We start from the raw sequence: 19,716 nt of genomic DNA, 5'->3' as shown, positions 1-19,716 counted from the left end.
GGCGTACCTAACCAAAGCTAAACTAGCCAAAATATACAATACCTCTGATGATAGATGTCCGAGGTGCAAGCAATCACCCGCCACTATGAGCCATATGTTCTGGACCTGCTCTGATTTGAACTGGTTAAGTCTGGTTCTGGGAATTCGTTTTTAAAGCTCTTTCATATGTGTGTGGGAAAACAATTTATCCCAATCCGATGACAGCAGTCTTTGGTGTACTCCCAAACCAACACGGGATAACTTCTTATCAAATAAATCCAGTGGCTTTCTCATCTCTCCTGGCACGCAGGCTAATTCTTCTTAATTGAAAGGATTCAGGTCCGCCAGTGTTTGTTCAGTGGGTGAGAGAGGTGATGAGGTGCTTGCAGATAGAGCATTTGAGATACAGTTTGAGAGGGTCTCAAAGTAAATACTACAAAAGCTGGTCATCCTTTGTTGAATATGTGGAGAAGTTGTCATTTACTGAAGTATGATGTATTACTGCTTTTATCTGTGTTTGGGGGTTTTTCTCTTTCTTTCTTTAAAGCCACCTACTATCTGTAGCAAGCCGGAAAGAACTGCGCACAATGCAGCCCCCTTTTATTTATGTATTTATTTTATTCTATTTTTGTTTGTTTTGTTTTTTGGTGGGGTTTTGGTGTTTGTTTGTTTTTTTTGCCTTGTTCACATGGTAGTATTTTTTGTTTGTGCCCATAGATTATACATTTTCCTGCATCCAACTTGTTTGCCACTGCGTGGCACAACCGGTTTCACAATGGCAGTGTTTGTAATCGCAATTCGAGTTATATTTTTCTGTACTTTTCTCACATTGGAAAATCATAAATAAAGTTGACCAAAAAAAAGTGCAGAATAAGAAAAAGGGAGCACAGGATAAACAAACAAACACTGGAGGCAAAGATGGAAACAGTAACAGATGACAAACACATCGTCTGATTTCAGTTTCTTTAGTCACATGATGTCTAAAGTCACTAATGAACCATGTTTACTATTTCTCCACTTGCTACAATGTATATGGTATTTACCTAATGTTAGTCACAGCAGAGATACGTGGATGTAAATGATCCGTATAGAAGGTAACATCAAATATATTAAACTGTGGGATGTCATTGACTTTCAGTGATAACCAGCTGTGCAGTTCTTTTTTTTTTAACTCCATTTTTATTTATTTTTAATGAGCAGTGATGGATCCCACACTTCCTCCACACAACTGTGCCCACATGTACAAGCAGACGCTCGCTCGCACAGGGCCAGTGTCCAGCTACAGCATGTTAAAGAAGGCAAGCATACATACATAGATACATAAGCACTCTTTGGCCTCATATGAGGCTAGGGTTGCCAACTCCCTGAAAAATAAATAAGGGACACCTCGTGGCCAGGGCCGGGCAACCCAGTTGCCTTCACCCTTCCCAGTGTGGTAGCTCTTTTTTTGTGTGTGAAATTATTTTTTAACCATTTGACTTGAACTTGATTTAAGCAGATGCATATTCTTTGTGATATGACCATATGGGAAACAAATGATCATTTAGCCATTTATTTTTAGCTCAAAATGACAACATTAACACAGTAAAACAGGTCTCTTTCTTAAACAGAAGCCTGTCATGCTTAACTTTTGAGAATATAAGTAAATCTTTCTTTAAAAGAACTCTGTCCTGCTTAACTTAAAATTATATAAATTAATAGAAAGCAATAGAACGAAAAATATTCTTGTAACAGTGCACGTATAGTGCATTTAGTACAATTGGCTTCAGCTGAGGTATTATTTCAGCTTTTCTAATGCTAATCAGCTGCTCCTGTTTGTAAACCCGCTTGTTCCCATGATTACGCATCATAACTCATCATCATTATTCATCTATGTATTACTTTTATGTATTAGTGATCTATTTGTTGTAATCATCTATCCTTGCAGTTGTTTATTACACAAAATAAATTATATTATTACACTTCTGGCCACATAGCGCTGATATTCACTGCACATGCCCATATTAACCTTAACCAGAGGGTTTAAACAACAAACCAGTGTTTACATACCATATCTGCTTCTGCCATGGCCTGGTGGACAAGAAATTGGTTAAGGGTTCCCCGAGCTTTCACGCCCCTCGTGTTCTTCATGTGCCACCACTAGAAGCATGCCTATGGAAAAAGTGCGCCAGCACACAGTGCAATGCGCTTTATAGTGCACTTTTCCAGCCAGGTGTTTTCCTTTTCCCATTCCTCCCTGTACTTTTGCAGCCTTTTTTTTCTTTCTCTGAGCGAACAAACATTGCTGCTCTAATGCTGGGCTTACACTGTGCGATTTTTGGCCCATTTTGAGCCGATTTTTGAGTCGTGCGACCGATTTGGTGATCGGCCCGATTTTGGCCTTCATCGTGCATCGTGTAGTATACGTGGGGTAACGAGAAGCGATTAACACCTCACGACCAGCTCCCGATCATCAGTGTTGGGGAGTAACGGAATACATGTACCGCCGTTACGTATTTAAAATACAAAATATGAGTAACTGTATTCCGTTACAGTTACCGTTTAAAAAGGTGGTATTCAGAATACAGTTACTTTGTTGAATGGATTACACTGCGGTACTTTCCTGTTTCATTTTGTCGTCGGTCAGGACTGTTTGGGTTTTGTTTGACAGCTACGTTCTGTTGTTCCAGGCGGCAGCGTTACGGTTGCCATGGTTACAGGGCAACGCTCTCTCTCTCTCTCTGCGACTGTGTGTTTCCTGGGTGAGAGAGCGCCTTTTCGTTGTTGTTGTTGTTGTTGTGCTAAGCTAACAGGCAGAATGCTACAAGCATAGCTCTAAAGAATGTAGCATCATGGGCAGTGTAGTCCGTGCTGCAGGGAGAATGGACTGCCATACACGTTATGTGTCTGTGAGCGAGGAGGGAGAAAAAGGGGAGTGGAAAGGTACGAGTTGTCATCGAGGAAAAACGGAAGCTGGAAGCATCTAAATATAATAATTACTTCAGCCAATAAGAGTGCCTGACGAGCCCAGTTGTAAGTAAGCTATCCGGTTGTTCAGTGATGACGCGACGAATCCTACTTGCGGGTCTAAAGTAGTCTGCGTTTAATGTGGCTTTTGTGTTGTTAACATGTTTAATGTTTTGTATTTTCTTCTATTTGATCTCAAAAAGCTCCTAAAACAGTCAGTGATCACTGTTGACCTCCCTCGGCTTTTATTACCACTAATCATTTATTTAAGCTCAGTTTTTAAAACCTTAGGATGTAACTACAGCCCAGCCCATGCAGCAGTATATGAATGACTAACCTCGTATTGTGGATGGATTATCTCAGTTGTTCTCGTGGCTGAAGTTTGGTCCTTTTACAGCATCCTGCCATGCGATTACATTTGTTCCTGACCACCGAGAACACTCACGGTAACTTTTATCGAGTGGAAAAAAAGTTAGCTTGTTTATATTGTAACGTTCACAAGAACCAGACGGTTGGGGTCTCAGTTTGTCCGTTTATTCGGCACATAAGCCAGCGGGTTGTTAACTCAGGGGGAAGCACTCTCGAACTACACCTCTCTTCAGCCTGGCACACACACAGAACAACCAGGTCCCCCCACCCCTTCCTGTACACCACCCTCACTACTTCCTGCAGCCCAACCAAACATGAATCTTAAAGGAACAACAACAGTGTGCAGAGAAAACCAACATGTCACTGTCCAGTAACACTTAACCATCGTTACACTGCCCCCCCAGCAATAAGTTCCTCGTCCCCGAGGGAACGACACAGTCTCTGAGGCGGGGCGGTAGCCTACGTTCCCTCCTTGACCTCCTGAGCCCCTGAGGAGGACGCGGAGCTTCGGGGCTTTGGGGTGAAGAGTCCGAGGGGGGGGAACGCAGCCCCGGTCGGGGGCCCCTCTGAGCAGGGTCATGGACGCTCTGTACACGTCCCTCTGGAAAGGAGGGGAGGGACTGTCCTCTGTAGGGGGCCATCCGGTCTCTGTGCAGCGCTACTATCCTCCCCCTAGGAGGCAACTGCACCCTGTAAACAACCTCCCCCACTCGCTCTAGGACGCTGCAAGGCCCCACCCAGCTGCTATCCAGTTTAGGACACCGTCCCTTCTTCCTCTTTGGGCTGTAGACCCACACCAGCTCCCCAGCACGGAAGTGCCTCCCTTTAGTGGTGATGTCGTAATTCCTCTTTTGGCGCAGGCCTGCCTTCGCCAGCTGCTCTCGGGCGTAGGAATGTGCAGAATCCAGCCGGTCCTGCAGCTTCCTTGCGTAGTCCCGGCCCGGTGGTGCCTCTGGCGCGTCCGGGGGTTTCCCAAAAGCCAACTCTGCAGGAGTTCTCAGCTCTCTCCCTAACATGAGCAGGGCAGGCGTACATTGGGTGGAGTCCTGCACTGCCGACCTGTAGGCCATGAGGGTAAGGGGAAGATGGTAATCCCAGTCCCGTTGGTGTTCTGAGGTAAGGATGGCTAGCTGCTGGGCCAGCGTCCTGTTAAACCTTTCCACCAGCCCATCGCTTTGGGGGTGAAGTGGGGTGGTGCGGGTTTTCTTAGTCCCAAGGCGTTCACACATGGCAGCAAATACCTTGGACACAAAGTTACGCCCCTGGTCACTGTGGAGGGTCTCTGCTGTTCCAAAGCGGCTGAACATCCCCTCCACTAATACATCAGCGACCGTCTCAGCCTCCTGATCTGGGATGGCGTATGCTTCCGGCCACTTGGTAAAATAGTCCATGGCCACAAGAACATAGCGGTTTCCTCTGTCTGTGCGAGGAAATGGGCCCATGACGTCCACAGCTACTCGCTCCATTGGGGCTCCTGCTGGTTGCTGCTGAAGCTGAGCCCGGGACTGGTCTTGTGGCCCTTTGTGTGAGGAACATGCATCACAGCTGCGGCAAAAGTCCTCCACATCCCTCCGCCCTCTGCTGTTGACCCCAGTAATAGCCCTGGCGGAGGCGGCGAAGAGTCTTGGAGACCCCAAAGTGGCCGGAGCCAGTGCTCCCATGGCAGGCTTCCAGCACAGCTGACCTCAGCGACCTTGGCACCACAACCTGCCACCTCTCCTCCCCCGTGGCAGGATCCTTCTAGGTACACTCCAACACCCCCTCCTTCAGCCTGAGAGCTGCAAACTTGGCCCACAGCCCCCTGGTACAGATGGAAAACCCAGTGACCTCATCCCAAAGGGGTTGCTCCCCCTTCTCCAGCCACTGCAGGACCGGCAGCAGGTCTGTGTCTTGTTCCTGCCGTGCCCTCCACTCCGCTGCATCCACCACCAGAAGAACCCTGCAGGCGAGCTGTGCTGCTCCGTCTATTGTCGTGAGTTCCCGCTCTATTTCCTCTCGCTTCTCACAGTAACGGCAGCCAGCTGCAGCACATGGGCGGCGAGAGAGGGCGTCTGCGTTAGAATGGTGCGTCCCTGCTCTGTGCTCCACGGTGAAATTGAAGGCTTGGAGCTCCTCCAGCCAGCGAGCCACCTGTCCCTCTGGCTCCCTGAAAGACATCAGCCACTGAAGGGCAGCATGATCAGTTCTGACAACAAATGCTGTGCCGCACAGGTAGTACTTAAAGTGTCTCACCCCTGCCACCACAGCCAGCAGCTCACGTCGTGTGACACAGTAGCGCCGCTCACTCCTGTTCAGGACCCGGCTGAAGTACGCCACCACCTTCTCCCCTTCCGGTCCAACCTGCGACAACACCGCTCCCAGCCCCACATTACTTGCGTCAGTGTCCAGGACAAAAGGCAGGGCGGGGTCAGGGGGGGCAAGGACTGGGGACTCTGTCAGCGATCTGCGGAGGGTGTCGAACGCCTGCTGACAGTCCTGGGTCCAGATGAAGTCACGGTCCTTCTGCAGCAGGTGGAAGAGTGGTGCGGCTATGGAGGAAAAGCCCTTCACAAACCTCCTGTAATAAGACGCCAGTCCTAGGAAGCTTTTGAGCTGTTTCTGGTCTGCTGGTGTGGGCCACTCGGTAATGGTGTGAATTTTTTCCTCCAAAGTGCTGATGCCCTCACGACCCAGCTTGTGGCCCAGAAACTCCACCTCCCTCCTCATGAAGTGGCACTTGTCGGGATGCAGCTTCAGGCCTGCAGCCGCCACCCTCTCTAACACTTGTCTCAGGGCATCCAGGGCAGCATCAAAGGAGCTCCCGTGCACTAGAAGATCATCCAGGTAAACCAGACACCGTTGCCGTGGGACGCCAGCCAGCACACTGTCCATGAGCCTCTCGAAGGTCGCAGGAGCGTTGCAAAGGCCAAAACTCAGGACTTTGAACTGCCATAGTCCCCTGTTAGTGCAGAATGCTGTCTTCGGTCTGGATTCCGGGGACAGTGGCACCTGCCAGTAGCCACTCCGCAGGTCCAGGGTGGAAAACCAGGAGGACCCGGCTACTAAGTCGAGGGACTCATCAATCCTGGGAAGGGGGTAAGAGTCTTTCTTCGTCACTTTGTTGAGTGGTCTGTAGTCCACACAGAAACGCATCCTAGGACTTTTTTTCTTAGGCACCATCACCACCGCGGAGGCCCACGGGCTATCAGATGGTTCTATGATGCCCGCCTTCATCATTTCACACAGCTCCCTGTCTGCAGCCTCCTGATGAGCCAGGGGCAGGCGGCGGGGGCGCACTTTAATAGGCTGGGCATCCCCGGTCTCAATGACGTGCTCTACCAAGTGTGTCAAGCCAACATCACTTTCTTTCAGGGCAAAAATGTCACTAAACTCTTTTAGTACCTGCCATAGACTCTCTTGCTGCTGTGGAGTCAGCCCCTCACAGTTCTTTGACCAGATACTCCTCACTGCTGAGAGCCTCTCCTCCTCCTCCTCCTCCGCTCGCTGTTCTGCTGGCGGGTCTGCAGGGGTCTCTGCGGTGGAGGTGGACGCCGCGGCAGATACTGTGCAGACCGGGGGAGGAATAAGCGGCACCTTCTTCCCATCAGGGAGTACGAGGAGGCCTTTGCCTAAGTCCAGTACACCACCAATGGCTCGTAAAAAATCCAGCCCAAGGATGCAGGCGTCCTGCACGTCAGCCACCCAGGCAGCATAAGACACACCGAGGTCCCCCACCTTGAACTGGAACACTCCCTTCCCTCTCATTGGGGCCAGATCACCGGTCACAGTCTTAAGTTGCACGTTAGTCGGTTGTACAGCAGCTCCGGTTGGGACAATATCAGGTCGGACCAGCGTTGCATTGGATCCCGTGTCCAGCAGGGCCGTACAGGACACCCCCGCAATCGTCACTGGAACATGGCAAAAGCCGCCAACCTGGGTCCAGCCCACAGTGATGGCCGCACCGGGTGGAGGTGGCGGTGGTGTGGGGATGTCGTTCTCCCAGGCCCATGTACTCCCGCCTACACGGGCCCGTGGGCGTTTCCCTGAACCGCTGCAAGCTTGGGGCACTGCCTGATGAGGTGTCCGACTTGTCCACATCCCCAGCAGCTCTGAGGTCGGCGGTGTGGGTCAGCCCGAGGGGAAGGCGACTGCAGCGAAGCTGTCTGCACCAAACTGCACAGGCCCGCTGGCGTCTCCATCTGTTCCACAGGTGCTGACACAGCCCTCACCACGTGTGCGTCGTCAGCGCCCCCAGAGGATCCTGCAAGCATCTCCCTCTCCAACGCTAGCTCCAGGGCTGCACTGAGTGTGGCCGGCCGAGCAAGCTGAGTTTGCATGCGGAGCTCTTTAGGGCTCAGGGCCTGCAGGAACTGGTCCCGAGCTAACTCCGCCTGCACTGATGGTGGCATGCTGTCATACGCCCTCCGGCAAAGGCACTCGACTTCATGGGCCAAAATGCGGAGAGGCTCACCTGGCAATCTGCGTCTGTTGTGGAACTCCGACCTCAGCAGCACTGGTTGGTTATACTGCCCGAAGCGCCTCTGAAGTGCTCCGACCAGAGCATTATAATCTCCCCTCTGCTCCTCGGTCAGCAGCAGCAGGCATGCAGCTGCATCCTCACACAGGCACAAAGCCAATTGGAGAGCTTTATGTTCCTCAGACCAGCCAGCTGCAACAGCTAACAGCTCGAACTGTGCGATAAACACTTCCCATGGCATCTTGCCGCTGAACTTAGGCGTTTTTATATTCGCTGCAGCTTGCTGGGCGCCGCCATGTTTGTTTACATCACGTGACGGCGCGCCAAGCGAGGTCGACTCCTTCCCGCCGGAATCGCGGCCGCTGTGCGAACAGTTCCCGAGCCTAGTCAAACCTGGAGAAAATCCAGCCTCGGCAGACAGCCGCAGCGCCGTTTCCCTCACTCCATGGGCGGGCGAGCGCGGACGAACCTCCCTCTCCTCCCTCTCCTCCGTCTCCTTCTTAATCCTGCCCGGCAACATCCTCGTCTCGTAACGGCAAGCGTCGCCGGCAACAGGGTCTCGGGCGTTCTGGGGTTCTTTTTTCTTTCTTCACTTCTGACACCAATGTAACGTTCACAAGAACCAGACGGTTGGGGTCTCAGTTTGTCCGTTTATTCGGCACATAAGCCAGCGGGTTGTTAACTCAGGGGGAAGCACTCTCGAACTACACCTCTCTTCAGCCTGGCACACACACAGAACAACCAGGTCCCCCCACCCCTTCCTGTACACCACCCTCACTACTTCCTGCAGCCCAACCAAACATGAATCTTAAAGGAACAACAACAGTGTGCAGAGAAAACCAACATGTCACTGTCCAGTAACACTTAACCATCGTTACAATATTATGCTAACATAGCTGTGTCGCTAGCGGTCATGTAGCACATCATTATATACCAGCTAGCCAAACTTCAGTAACCCTACAAACGTCACTGCTGTTTAGTTTTCTGTCTTCATTTATGCTGGAAGTGATAGCAGAGCTGTACGTTTTAATTTGTTTCCAAAACCCCGCAGTCAGGACATGCTATATTGTATTTAGATAGAAGCTAGCGAGCTAACTCCCTGCTAACTTCTAACTCCGTTAAATCTCATAAATTCCGTTTTCATGGATGCCTGGATGTTAAACTCAATTGTTACACCTGGTAGAGCAGAACGCTGATCATTTTATTAAAGATGAAAGACTTTAGACAGTTTTTCAACTCTCAGTAATCCCATAGTGATCGTTTGATATATGGACCTGCAGCGGAGTTTAGACCCAGACACGGCTAGTGACGTCAGACTGAACAACCGGATTAAGAACTCGACTGTACACCGTGTTCGTGTTTTCCTCCGAAAACAATAAGTTCCGTTGGAGCAGCCTTTCAACGTCTCTCTCTGTCTCTCGCCAGAAAAGTTGACCCACACAACAAAGTAAAGCTATTTTTCGGCTACGAGCCGACAGGGACCCCGCGGTATCAGTCAGAGGTCCCTTTACTACAGTTTGGAGTCGCGGACCTTCAGTAATAGTAATAAATCACACAGCAATAGTACATTCACGTTGTTGTAAAAAGCATGATAATATATTAAGTAATCCAAAGTATTCAGAATTACAGAATACATTTTGGGGCATGTATTCTGTATTCTGTAATGGAATACATTTTAAAAGTAACCTTCCCAACACTGCCGATCATCAATCGCTCGTAAGGGTGTCACCACAGGCGCTCACATTGCTCACGCGCAAACATGTAAACGTCGGTGAAAAAGATGGAGCAGCACGGCTGTGCAGCGTGTGATCTGGACACAAGCGATGGAGGCACAACTTGTAGAACTTTGGAAAGCTCATCCGAGCCTTTTCGATGTGGCATCACAAAATTATCACGACCACAACAACCGTGAAAATAGTTGGATTTACACTGTTGCTCAATCACAGCTGCCTGATTAATGTTTTTCATTAGCAATTTAGCAAAGTTGATGGTGGCGGTGTGTCTGTGTGAGTGAAAGACAGAGAGAGAGAGCGACAGATTTTCTGTTATAACCTTCATTTTATGGAGGCACAGTGTGCCGTCCGAGACTTGCACCGCAGTGTCGGCGTTTGTTTCCCTGTTGGCCATGCTTCTTGTTGTGGTCATCTGTTGTCTTCCGGTATTTTCTTCGTAAGCGACCTTTCCTCGACCAATGAGATAAGCGGTAATCTGACTTGTCATACTCGAATTGTCATAAGTGTGCTGTCAGCTCATTGGTCACAAAGCAGGAGAGGGGCTGGGAATTATGTTTTCAAACAAAGTGTTAATTCCATTAAAAGTTATAGACTACTTTTGATTCTCACTGTATTACGGGACAAAGTGCGTCCCTTATTAGCTCAATACGGGACGTGTACTTTTGTTTCTAAATACGGGACGATTCCGTTTTTTAAGGGACGGTTGGCAACCCTATATGAGGCAGTCCTCCGGTCTCCCCGTTCCCTGTGCCATCCATAAATAAATGTGTGTGTGTGCCGAGAAAGAGAGCTCCCAACACTAGGTGGTGCTCTTCACTGTATTAACAAAGGCAGCATGGGTCCCCCGTTTCTCAAAAACAGGTCTCTGTAGTCTGAGTATGTAATGTGTTCCATCAGATAGGCACCACACACTTTCTGGATCCAGATGTTACATGTGGGAGGTTCTGGTTTTAACCACCTGATAGTTCTGGTTTTTAGGGCTGCAGTGAGTACTTTATTTGGCTGCTGAGTTTTGGCTTTGCAGTCAGTAAGTTCTGGACTCCTTCCCAACACTAGGACGTCATGGAATATTTACTTTGAAAACTGCCTCCAGTTTAGGGCAGAGCCCAAATATATGGGTATGGTTGGCAGAGTGTGTCCCACAGTTGCTCCAGCATGAACATGTGTTGGGCCCATCTGAGCGGTTCTGCTGTTCTGTAGAATCTGGTGATAATTTTCCATCTAAACTCTCTCCAGCTGACCAAAAAACAGCTGATACAGGATCAGAAAAAGAGCACAGGTCCACCTCAAATGTAAACCTCCTCAGATACTGGGTATATATTATTAATTACCTTAAAATGGGTTTGTTTAACTTTTGGGGGAACAGGCCACTTAACAAATTCCGAAAACGCTTTTTCCATGAGTGACTGATGCCCGTGAAGGCCTGCAGACGTCTACCCAAGTCAAACTCATGGAAAGGAATTGATTTGAAGTTCACACTAATAAACTTATTGTTACATTTGCTATCATTTAAATTACAGTTTCCCATTTTTAAACTTGGCAGCGCTGGTTTGACGTCAGAATATAACAATGTGTTGCATATTAGCTGCTTCAGAGCTAATGGGATAGCGTGACAAGCCTTTCTGTAATGTTTTAGTGGGCAGTCTAAATTGTTTCTCTTCAGAAAAGATACAAAATCCAATAAAGCACCATTAGAGTCCAACAAGTCAGTTACAAACAAGATGCCGCTCAAACCAGTTTCTGATCAATAATAACTTTCTGTTAGTGGTTTAAGTCTATTGTTCCACATTCTCAACATGTGGGGAGAGAAGTTGTGCAAAAATCATTTTCCAGGCGTAAAGAATCTGTTTATGGAAACTAGGTAGTTTAACAGGAATTGTACTGATCTCAGTCACATCCTAATAAAAAATCAATCCCTCGTAATTCCTTGAATGAAGATCTGAGAATACGACACCACATGGAGTCAGCATGTGGGTGACAGATTAGTTGATGAGGTACATTGTAAATAAGCACTGTAGAGCAATGATCTAATGTGATCCCAGAAAAAGGAGTAAAATTCCACCATTAGCCCATCAGTTCCTGCTGATTTGGGTATTTGTTCGACTGCCTTGTCCAGCGCTTCTGTTGCAAGTTTACCCTTCATATGATCCTTCACACTTTCGTCCAATGTTCCAATAAAGCCTCTAAGACTCTCAGGAAACACAGTACCATTCGCCGCTGAATAGTTGGACTTATAAAGGTTGCTGCAGAATTGTAATGTTTCTTCATTTACTTTGTCTTGGTCCTCAGTCAAATCTCCTCAATATCCAGTGATTGACTCTTCTTTTCAGTGTTTCTCTAAATTAAAGACGTAGGAAAAGTTTTTCTCTCCCTCCTCCATCCATCCAGCTCTTGAACGAACATAGGCGCCGTTGGTTTTCTCTAACAACAGTTTGTCACATTGGGATTGAAAATTATTTAGTTGTAATTGTTCATCCAGTGATGAATCCTGTTTCCAGCACAGCTTGTTAATGCCCTCAATAATGGTTTGTTGCTCCTGTCTTTTCTGTTTATTGGCACATTTGCTCATTTGAACTGCCGTCTGTTTCACTTGGACTCTGAACCATTCCTATTTGCTCACTTGTGACAAATCCAGTTGGTCTATTTCCACCATTAGATTTTTCACTTCAATACAGAAGTTGTCATTATGCAGAAGGCTGTTATAAAATTTCCAAGTAAGAGATCGATGTCTCTCTTCAGTTAATGAGATGGACAAGGAAATCAAACAGTGGTCAGTAAGAGGCTGAAACTTCACACCTGGAGATGTCGTTCATCAAACTGTTAGATCTTATAAGATCTAACAGTAATCAGTCCTTGAACATTGACCATTGTTCAGTTGAACCAAGTATAATGAGATGCAGATTATTCAGCCTCCAACAGTCAGTCACACAGGCTGTGTCCCAATCCAGCGACCGCACGCTGTGGAGTACGCGCAGTTCGTGCACTACGTATGGCGCGTGCTAGGAAGTACGAGAAGTGCGGAAGTGAGAGGCTTGTGAAACAGGCCTTCGTCGCGCTGCTCAGGTTGACTAGCAACTATGATACTAACCGCGAGAAACGTTTCATACAGCTTTGTGTGACAGAAATGAAGGAGAAGTGGACTTCCGGTGGCTCGAAGCACCGCATGGCCGCATAGAGAGTGACCTCCGGCACCAACCGTGTGTTTCCCCGGACTCGAGAGCTGTATTAGGGCTACATTGCCATTTTTCGACTCAAGAATGAGTGGGGATAAATCTAAAAAGGGAGGATACGGGCTACGAAACATTCTTGACTGTGAAATGGAGAAGGACGCCGCGGCTAGTGAGGCAAGCCTCGCATCGGGACAAGATGGCGACCGAGGTGAAGGTCTGGGTTGGCTTCGGGATGCTGTGAGTAGCGTACTGGTGGCCGAAATGGCTACATTGCGAACTGAATTGAAGAGTGACTTCAAAGCATTCGGTACGGAATTTCGGGAGGATGTAAAGAAGCAAATGGCTGAACTCTCTAAGGAATTGAATCAAAGATTACACGAGATGGCGGATCAGGTGGAGGAGATGACTGGTCGGCTAAAGCACGTCGAGGACAACATGGCTGACTCGGAACGCTGGGACATTGGTGTTAGGGATACACTTGTGCAGCTGTTGGAAAATCAACAGGCGCTTCAGGAAAAGGTGTCCGATATGGAGGGCCGCGCTAGACGCAAGAACATCCGGATCTACGGTGTACCGGAAAACTCGGAGGGCTCGTCGGTGACTACCTTTGTTGAAAATCTGATCAAAGAACACCTAGGCGAAGATTTCGGCCCGGACCGTGCTCTCGGCATTGAGCGCGCACACCGCGCGTTGGGACCGAAACCACCCCCGAACGCCCCACCACGCTCAATAATAGTGCGCTTCCTCCGGTTCTCTGTTAAAGAAGAGATTCTCCGCACGGCGTGGAACAAAGGGGTACATATCCAAAACAAACGGGTGTATTTCGATCATGACTACTCTCTGGAAGTGCAGAAAAGGAGACGGGAATATATCCCAGTTAAGAAGGCTTTGAAGGACAACGGGATCCGTTTCCAGACACTACTAAGTAAGATGCGAGTGTTTTATGCGTCAGGCAATGTCCTATATAATACCGCGAGCCAAGCTGCCGAGGATTTAAGAAAGCGGGGAATAGCCGTGGGTAAGATCACCTTGGGGAACCAAACCAACAGGATGACAGAGGACACGTTAAAGCAGCTACTTCCTTGGGAAACGCAGACAGCACACTGCGGGGGCGGCTTCCAGCAGCACGTGTGGGAAAAACTCCAAGCATTCCGGAGGGAGCAAGAAAAAGTGTCAGCAGACGAGTGAACAGCTGATGGCGGGACAACGGTGAGATAGCTGGCGGTAGAGTTTTGATAATCTAACCGCAGGAACACTGACTTTCGTATCCTTCAGAATTCATATTTCTTTAGGTTGGTGCCTACGGACATGGTTAGAGAACCACCACGTTATGTCTAGTAGCGATAAGAGACTGTTTCGTTTATTTTTTGCCCTTTTTTGGCTTTTTTGTCGGTCACTCCCCTCTTGTCGGATGAGGGGCCCCACCCTGTGGCCAGTCCCCTCAATGTCAAAGGATACTGTTATATCCTTTGTATTGGAAGCTCTTGTTAATGTTTGGTGTGTTTGCTGTTCAGTGAGTTCTGGTTGTGATGTTCTGAGGTCTGGGTTGATTATGTTGTATTCCACATCTCCACTTGATGGCTTATAATTTCTATAAAATGCTGTCACTAAATGTAAATGGCCTGAATAGCCCTATTAAAAGAAGCAAATTAATTTGCCAAATTGAAAAAGGAGACAGTAGACTTGGCATATTGGCAAGAAACTCATCTAGACAATGCAGAACATGAGAAATTAAAAAAGATGGGTTTCAGACATACATTCTATTCATCGTATAGGGCCGGGAAAAAACGAGGAGTAGCTATCCTTATCTCAAATAAAATAAAATTTGAACATATATCTACTATAAGTGATAAGGAAGGTCGGTTTGTTTTAGTAAAAGGTAGAATAGAGAATAAGGCGGTCACACTATTAAATGTCTATGCACCCCCAGGAAGCAACGCAAGCTTCTTTAAGAAGATATTTGATTTGATCTCTAAGGAAACGGTGGGAACTCTTATTTGTGCAGGAGATTTTAATTTACTGTTAAATCCCAGATTAGACTCAAATAATAGGGACAGGAAAAGCACGTCTGGAGGGAAACGGGTTAAAGGAATGTTAACGGAATTAGGGCTTATTGACGTGTGGCGATCTATCCATGGGTCAGCGTCAGGATTCACTTTTTACTCTGCTCGACACTCAGTGTATTCGAGGATAGATTACTGTTTTATGTTTAATAGGGATTTACACAGGATAAAAGATTGCAGAATAGGTCCAAGAGATGTCTCTGACCACAGTGGACTTTATATAACGTTACATTTGGACGGGACACGGAAGACAACTTTGTGGAGACTAAATACCGGTATGTTAAATGACCCCGCTTTTGTGAAACAAATGACAGCCGATCTTAACTTGTACCTGCAGGACAATAATGGAGAGACAAATCACAGTATTGTATGGGATGCAGCCAAAGCTGTCCTCAGAGGAAAAATAATTGCGTGGTCGACCATGATTAAAAAGAAAAAGTCACAAGAATTGTTACAACTGCAGAATAGATTAATGGCCTTGGAACAGTCAGGTCTAAAGGATAAAAATACTACAGTAACCCACCAGATCAGACCGATTAAGCAGGAGATAGATAAGATATTGAGCGAAGAAGTAGAGAAAAACATAAGGTTCATGAAACAGAGGTATTATAAGGCGGGGCCTAAGGCGGCGAAGCAGTTGGCGTGGCGGATTAGAAAACAGCAAGCTGAAAATAATATTTATAAGATTAGAGACCCGGTTGGTAACAATGTTGTAACTGACCTGGATGAAATTCAAAAAGCGTTTGAAAACTATTACAAATCCTTATATAGTCAATCTACTCAGGGTGATGTAAATAAGATGACTGACTTTTTGAATTCCTTAGACCTGCCTACGATTGGTCGAGAGGCAAATAGTAAGTTAACGTCCTTAATATCTCGGGAAGAAATAATTAAAGCTATCTCCAGCCTTAAATCCAATAAATCACCAGGTACCGATGGGCTCCCTGCCGAATGGTACAAAACCATGAGGGAAAGCCTTCTTCCCCTGTTGGAAACTAGTTTTAACTACATTTTGAAAGGAGGTCTGGTACCTCCCTCTTGGAAGGAGGCCTTCATATCGGTTTTGCCAAAGGGGGGGACAGGATAGACTAAACTGCAAATCTTATAGGCCGATAAGTGTCCTGAACTCAGACTATAAACTATACACAACTATTTTGGTGCGAAGAATGGATGCTGTAATGCCTTCTTTGATTGATGAAGACCAAACGGGTTTCTTGAAAAATAGACAAACCCACGATAATATTAGACGAGCTTTACACATCATCGAACACATTAATAATAAGAAAACAAGCTCAGTTATTCTTAGTTTAGATGCTGAAAAAGCATATGATTCAGTGAATTGGGACTTCCTCTTCCTAGTGATGAAAAGATTTGGTTTCTGTAGCGAGTTTATAAGATGTTTCCAAGCTCTTTATTCTCTCCCTACTGCCAGAATAAAAATTAACGGTAGCCTCTCCGATACTATTTTTCTAGAACGAGGATGTAGACAGGGGTGTCCAGCAAGCCCCTAGCTCTTCAACTTGTTTATCGAACCTCTAGCCCAGGCTGTACGTCAGGAAGCATCGTTGAAAGGGATTGTAATAGGAGGGGACGAGTACAAGGTGTGTTTATACGCAGACGATGTCTTGGTGACAATCATGGATCCCAGCTCAGGTATACCAGTGTTAATGGGGATGTTGGAAACATATGGCCTGTATTCAGGGTATGTCCTTAATGTCAAAAAAACTCAAGTTCTGTCATTTAATTTTTCTCCGGACCAGACACTACTGGCAAAATTCAAGTTTAATTGGGAGGCAACTGCTATCAAATATTTGGGAGTGTTTCTGCCTAGAGATCTGACACAACTGTATGATATTAATTACAGTCGTATTAATAGAGAAATATATAGCGATCTCAACATTTGGGCCTTGCTCCCTCTCGACCTTGGCAACAGGATACAGATAATTAAAATGAGTATTCTCCCCAAACTACTCTATCTTTTTCTTGCTTTACCTATTCAAATTCCAGAGAAGCAATTCAGAGAATGGAATAAGCAGATTTCGAGATTCATTTGGCTTAACAAAAGACCACGGGTGAAGTTCTCTACTTTGCAGTTGCCGAAAGACAAAGGGGGCTTGGCTCTACCTTCATTGAGGAATTACTACTTATCTGCTCAGCTGAGGTCCTTGGTGTGTTGGTGTAATCCATCTTTTTGTGCGAGGTGGAAGACGATTGAGATGTCTCTCTCAGACACGCCAATCCAGTCTAGACTTGGTCACGCAGCTTCTGATTTGGACGATACCTTGACGCCCAGCCACTGGGTCACTTTTACATTAAAAATATGGAGGGGAGTGGTCAAGCAGGCGCAACTCCAGGAAGAGATAAAACTTCTGAGGTGGCCAGCGTATGACCCTGATTTTTTTACCTGCTTCCCACGATAGTAGATTTAAACAATGGGTGTGGCATGGAATCACTGCTGGGTGTTTGGTTATTGTAAAATCTAAAATTATGGCTTTTGATACCCTATGCAAGACTTACGATCTCGGGAAACAAGACTTTTTTCGATACTTGCAACTCCGTGACTATATTGGCAAAAGACTGAAGAGCTGTGTCCGTGGAGACTTCTCGATTGTTAATATTTTCATTGATGCTTATGACTCTGGGAGTAACAGAGCCTTGATAAGTAAACTGTATAAATGTCTGACTAAGCTCAAAGGGCACTCAACGATTTACATAAAGCAGAAATGGGAAAAAGAAATGGACATTGTGATTACAGAAGATGGGTGGGCACGGATCTGGGAGACACAGTTTACCACGACTAACTCCAACATGTGGCGGGACTTCTGCTGGAAGAACATTATACGCTATTTCATAACGCCTAAACAGAAGTCTAAATTCAGTGCTACACCTGCGTTTTGCTGGAGGAATTGTGGGGAAGTCATGGCTGATTACGGTCATGTATTCTGGTCCTGCCCACTCATACGACCCTTCTGGACGGAAGTTATAAAGATAATTACAGAGGTGTTGGGATTCCATGTGTCTCGTACATTTACCTCATTGTATCTGGGATGTTTTACAGACGATTTAGCTGCAGATGATGTTTACCTTCTGAAAGTTCTCTTGGCTTCTGCGAGGAAGGCCATAACAAAACGCTGGCTCTGTAGAGATCCTCCCACTGTAACACTTTTTACCTCTATAGTGGAAGACGTCAAATTGATGGAATGTATGACTTTCACTCTGCGACTGCAGGGAGATTTGGGAAGGAGACGGTGGAGAAAATGGCTGGACTTTACAGCTTGTGGCAGCACCCTTTGATGCATAGAATTAGCAATGCAGACTTGTTGACGTATGTATGTGTGGATGTGCAGATGTATGTACAGGTGTATGTTATCTTCCCATGACCTCATACTGTTTCTGTTTTTTCTTTTTTTCTTTTATCTTGTTGCATAAAAATGTTCCTAAACAAATAAAAAGTGTCAAAAAAAGAAATGAAGGAGAAAAGTGTTTTGTTGGTCATTCATTTTTATGTAATACTAGCTAATCTTAAACAGTCGTTTAAGATTAGCTAGTAAATAACAATTAGCTGATGTTGTTCATCCGACTAAAGTCATCTCACTGTGGTAATGTAAATATAATATGGCCAATATTATAATATTGTCAGATTATTAGTTATTACAGCAGAGCTTGAACTCTGGGTCAAAGATTCAAGTTGCAGTTATTTATATTTCCTATCACCTTAACTCTTCACTCAAAGACGAGTATCTGTGACAGTGTATCTACAGATGTGTTATATATGAGTCAAATATTGTTCGTTTAATATGTTGGCATCACTAAATTTGTCTCAATGTTTACATACATGTGTAAAAATCAAATGTACGAGCTGTGATAACTGTTTCTGATAAAATGAAGAGTAGACTGATATATGAAATATTCCTTTATTGGGTGAGAAAATCAGACCATGTCATAACTGCTGTAAGTCACACAGAATAGATATCAGAGCCTTAAACAGGCTGACGTCTGCTAAATGGGTCAAACTGGGCAGAAAGTCTACAAACACATAACATCCTTATAGAATATGATGTAACACCATAGATCAACTTAGCTCAGAATATATAAAGCATATAAACAATTACAGCAATATGATGCAACAAACACAGCAGCTACTGATCCAAAATACTCAAAGCTTCATAGAACTGGAACCAACATTTATTTTAGCTCCATCCTGCTGCTGATACAGACTTTAGGTTTCTGAACATTAAACTTGTTGCTGCCTTTCATAGTGTGTAACTTGAAGGCCCTGAGTACTCTGAGTACTTTCTCCCACACTGACACACTGGGATGATCACATTATTTGAACATTACCTAATAAGACTGATTCAGCACAGACAGTTATGTTAAACTTTCCTAGCAGTCCTTCACAAACAGGGAACAGTCTGTCTATTCTCTCCATCTGTCAGCTGCTGCTGGCTCTTCCTCCTCCTCTTCCTCACATACTGCTGAGTTTGTCCTGGTGGATCATCAGGGGTGCAAAGCCTCACAGATGATGTGCAGCAGTGGGTCCCTCAGTCTGTCCTCACTCTGGACACTTGCAGTTGTCACACATGGAAATCAAATGTGTGATAAGCTGCAGGATTCAAACACAAGTGTAACTTATAAACACATGTTCATACTTTAATTCCACAATCAGAGAGAAAGAAACAGAGAGAGAGTGCAGGACAGACAGACAGGTGACAGTCTCAGGTGTACACACTGCTACACAACAGTACAGAGAAGCAGGATTTAGTGTTTGTGTTATTACGAAACAAGAGGAGTTCCCAGATGGTGCAGTGGACACATGTGTGACTGCTGTGATTAAAGCATCTTTCTTTCAGCTTAACGAGTGAACCGTCAGCTCGTTCAAACACACGTTAAAGTCCGTTTGGTACTTACTTTTGAAAGTTCACTCTTCGGCCACTCCGCTTCTGCCGTATTTTTCGGCTAAATTATCCACACCCAGCTATGAATCGTGGGATATATGGGAC

The 19,716-nt window shown here is 46.1% G+C and overlaps 1 protein-coding gene across 1 annotated transcript in view; it reads right to left on the bottom strand.

The window, feature by feature from the left end:
* The window catches only part of ctsa (cathepsin A), a 59,233-nt gene that overhangs the window by 6,600 nt on the left and 32,917 nt on the right, over positions 1-19,716 (bottom strand). The window lies entirely within an intron of this gene.

This window comes from Copadichromis virginalis, linkage group LG5 (genome assembly GCF_057382275.1).
Source record: "Copadichromis virginalis isolate Kocher_CV1m ecotype Utaka linkage group LG5, C_Virginalis_male_GT1.1, whole genome shotgun sequence".
NCBI classification, from domain to species: Eukaryota; Metazoa; Chordata; class Actinopteri; order Cichliformes; family Cichlidae; genus Copadichromis; species Copadichromis virginalis.
Note: the sequence above shows the minus strand (reverse complement) of the source record. Positions and strands in the feature narration are given on the sequence as shown.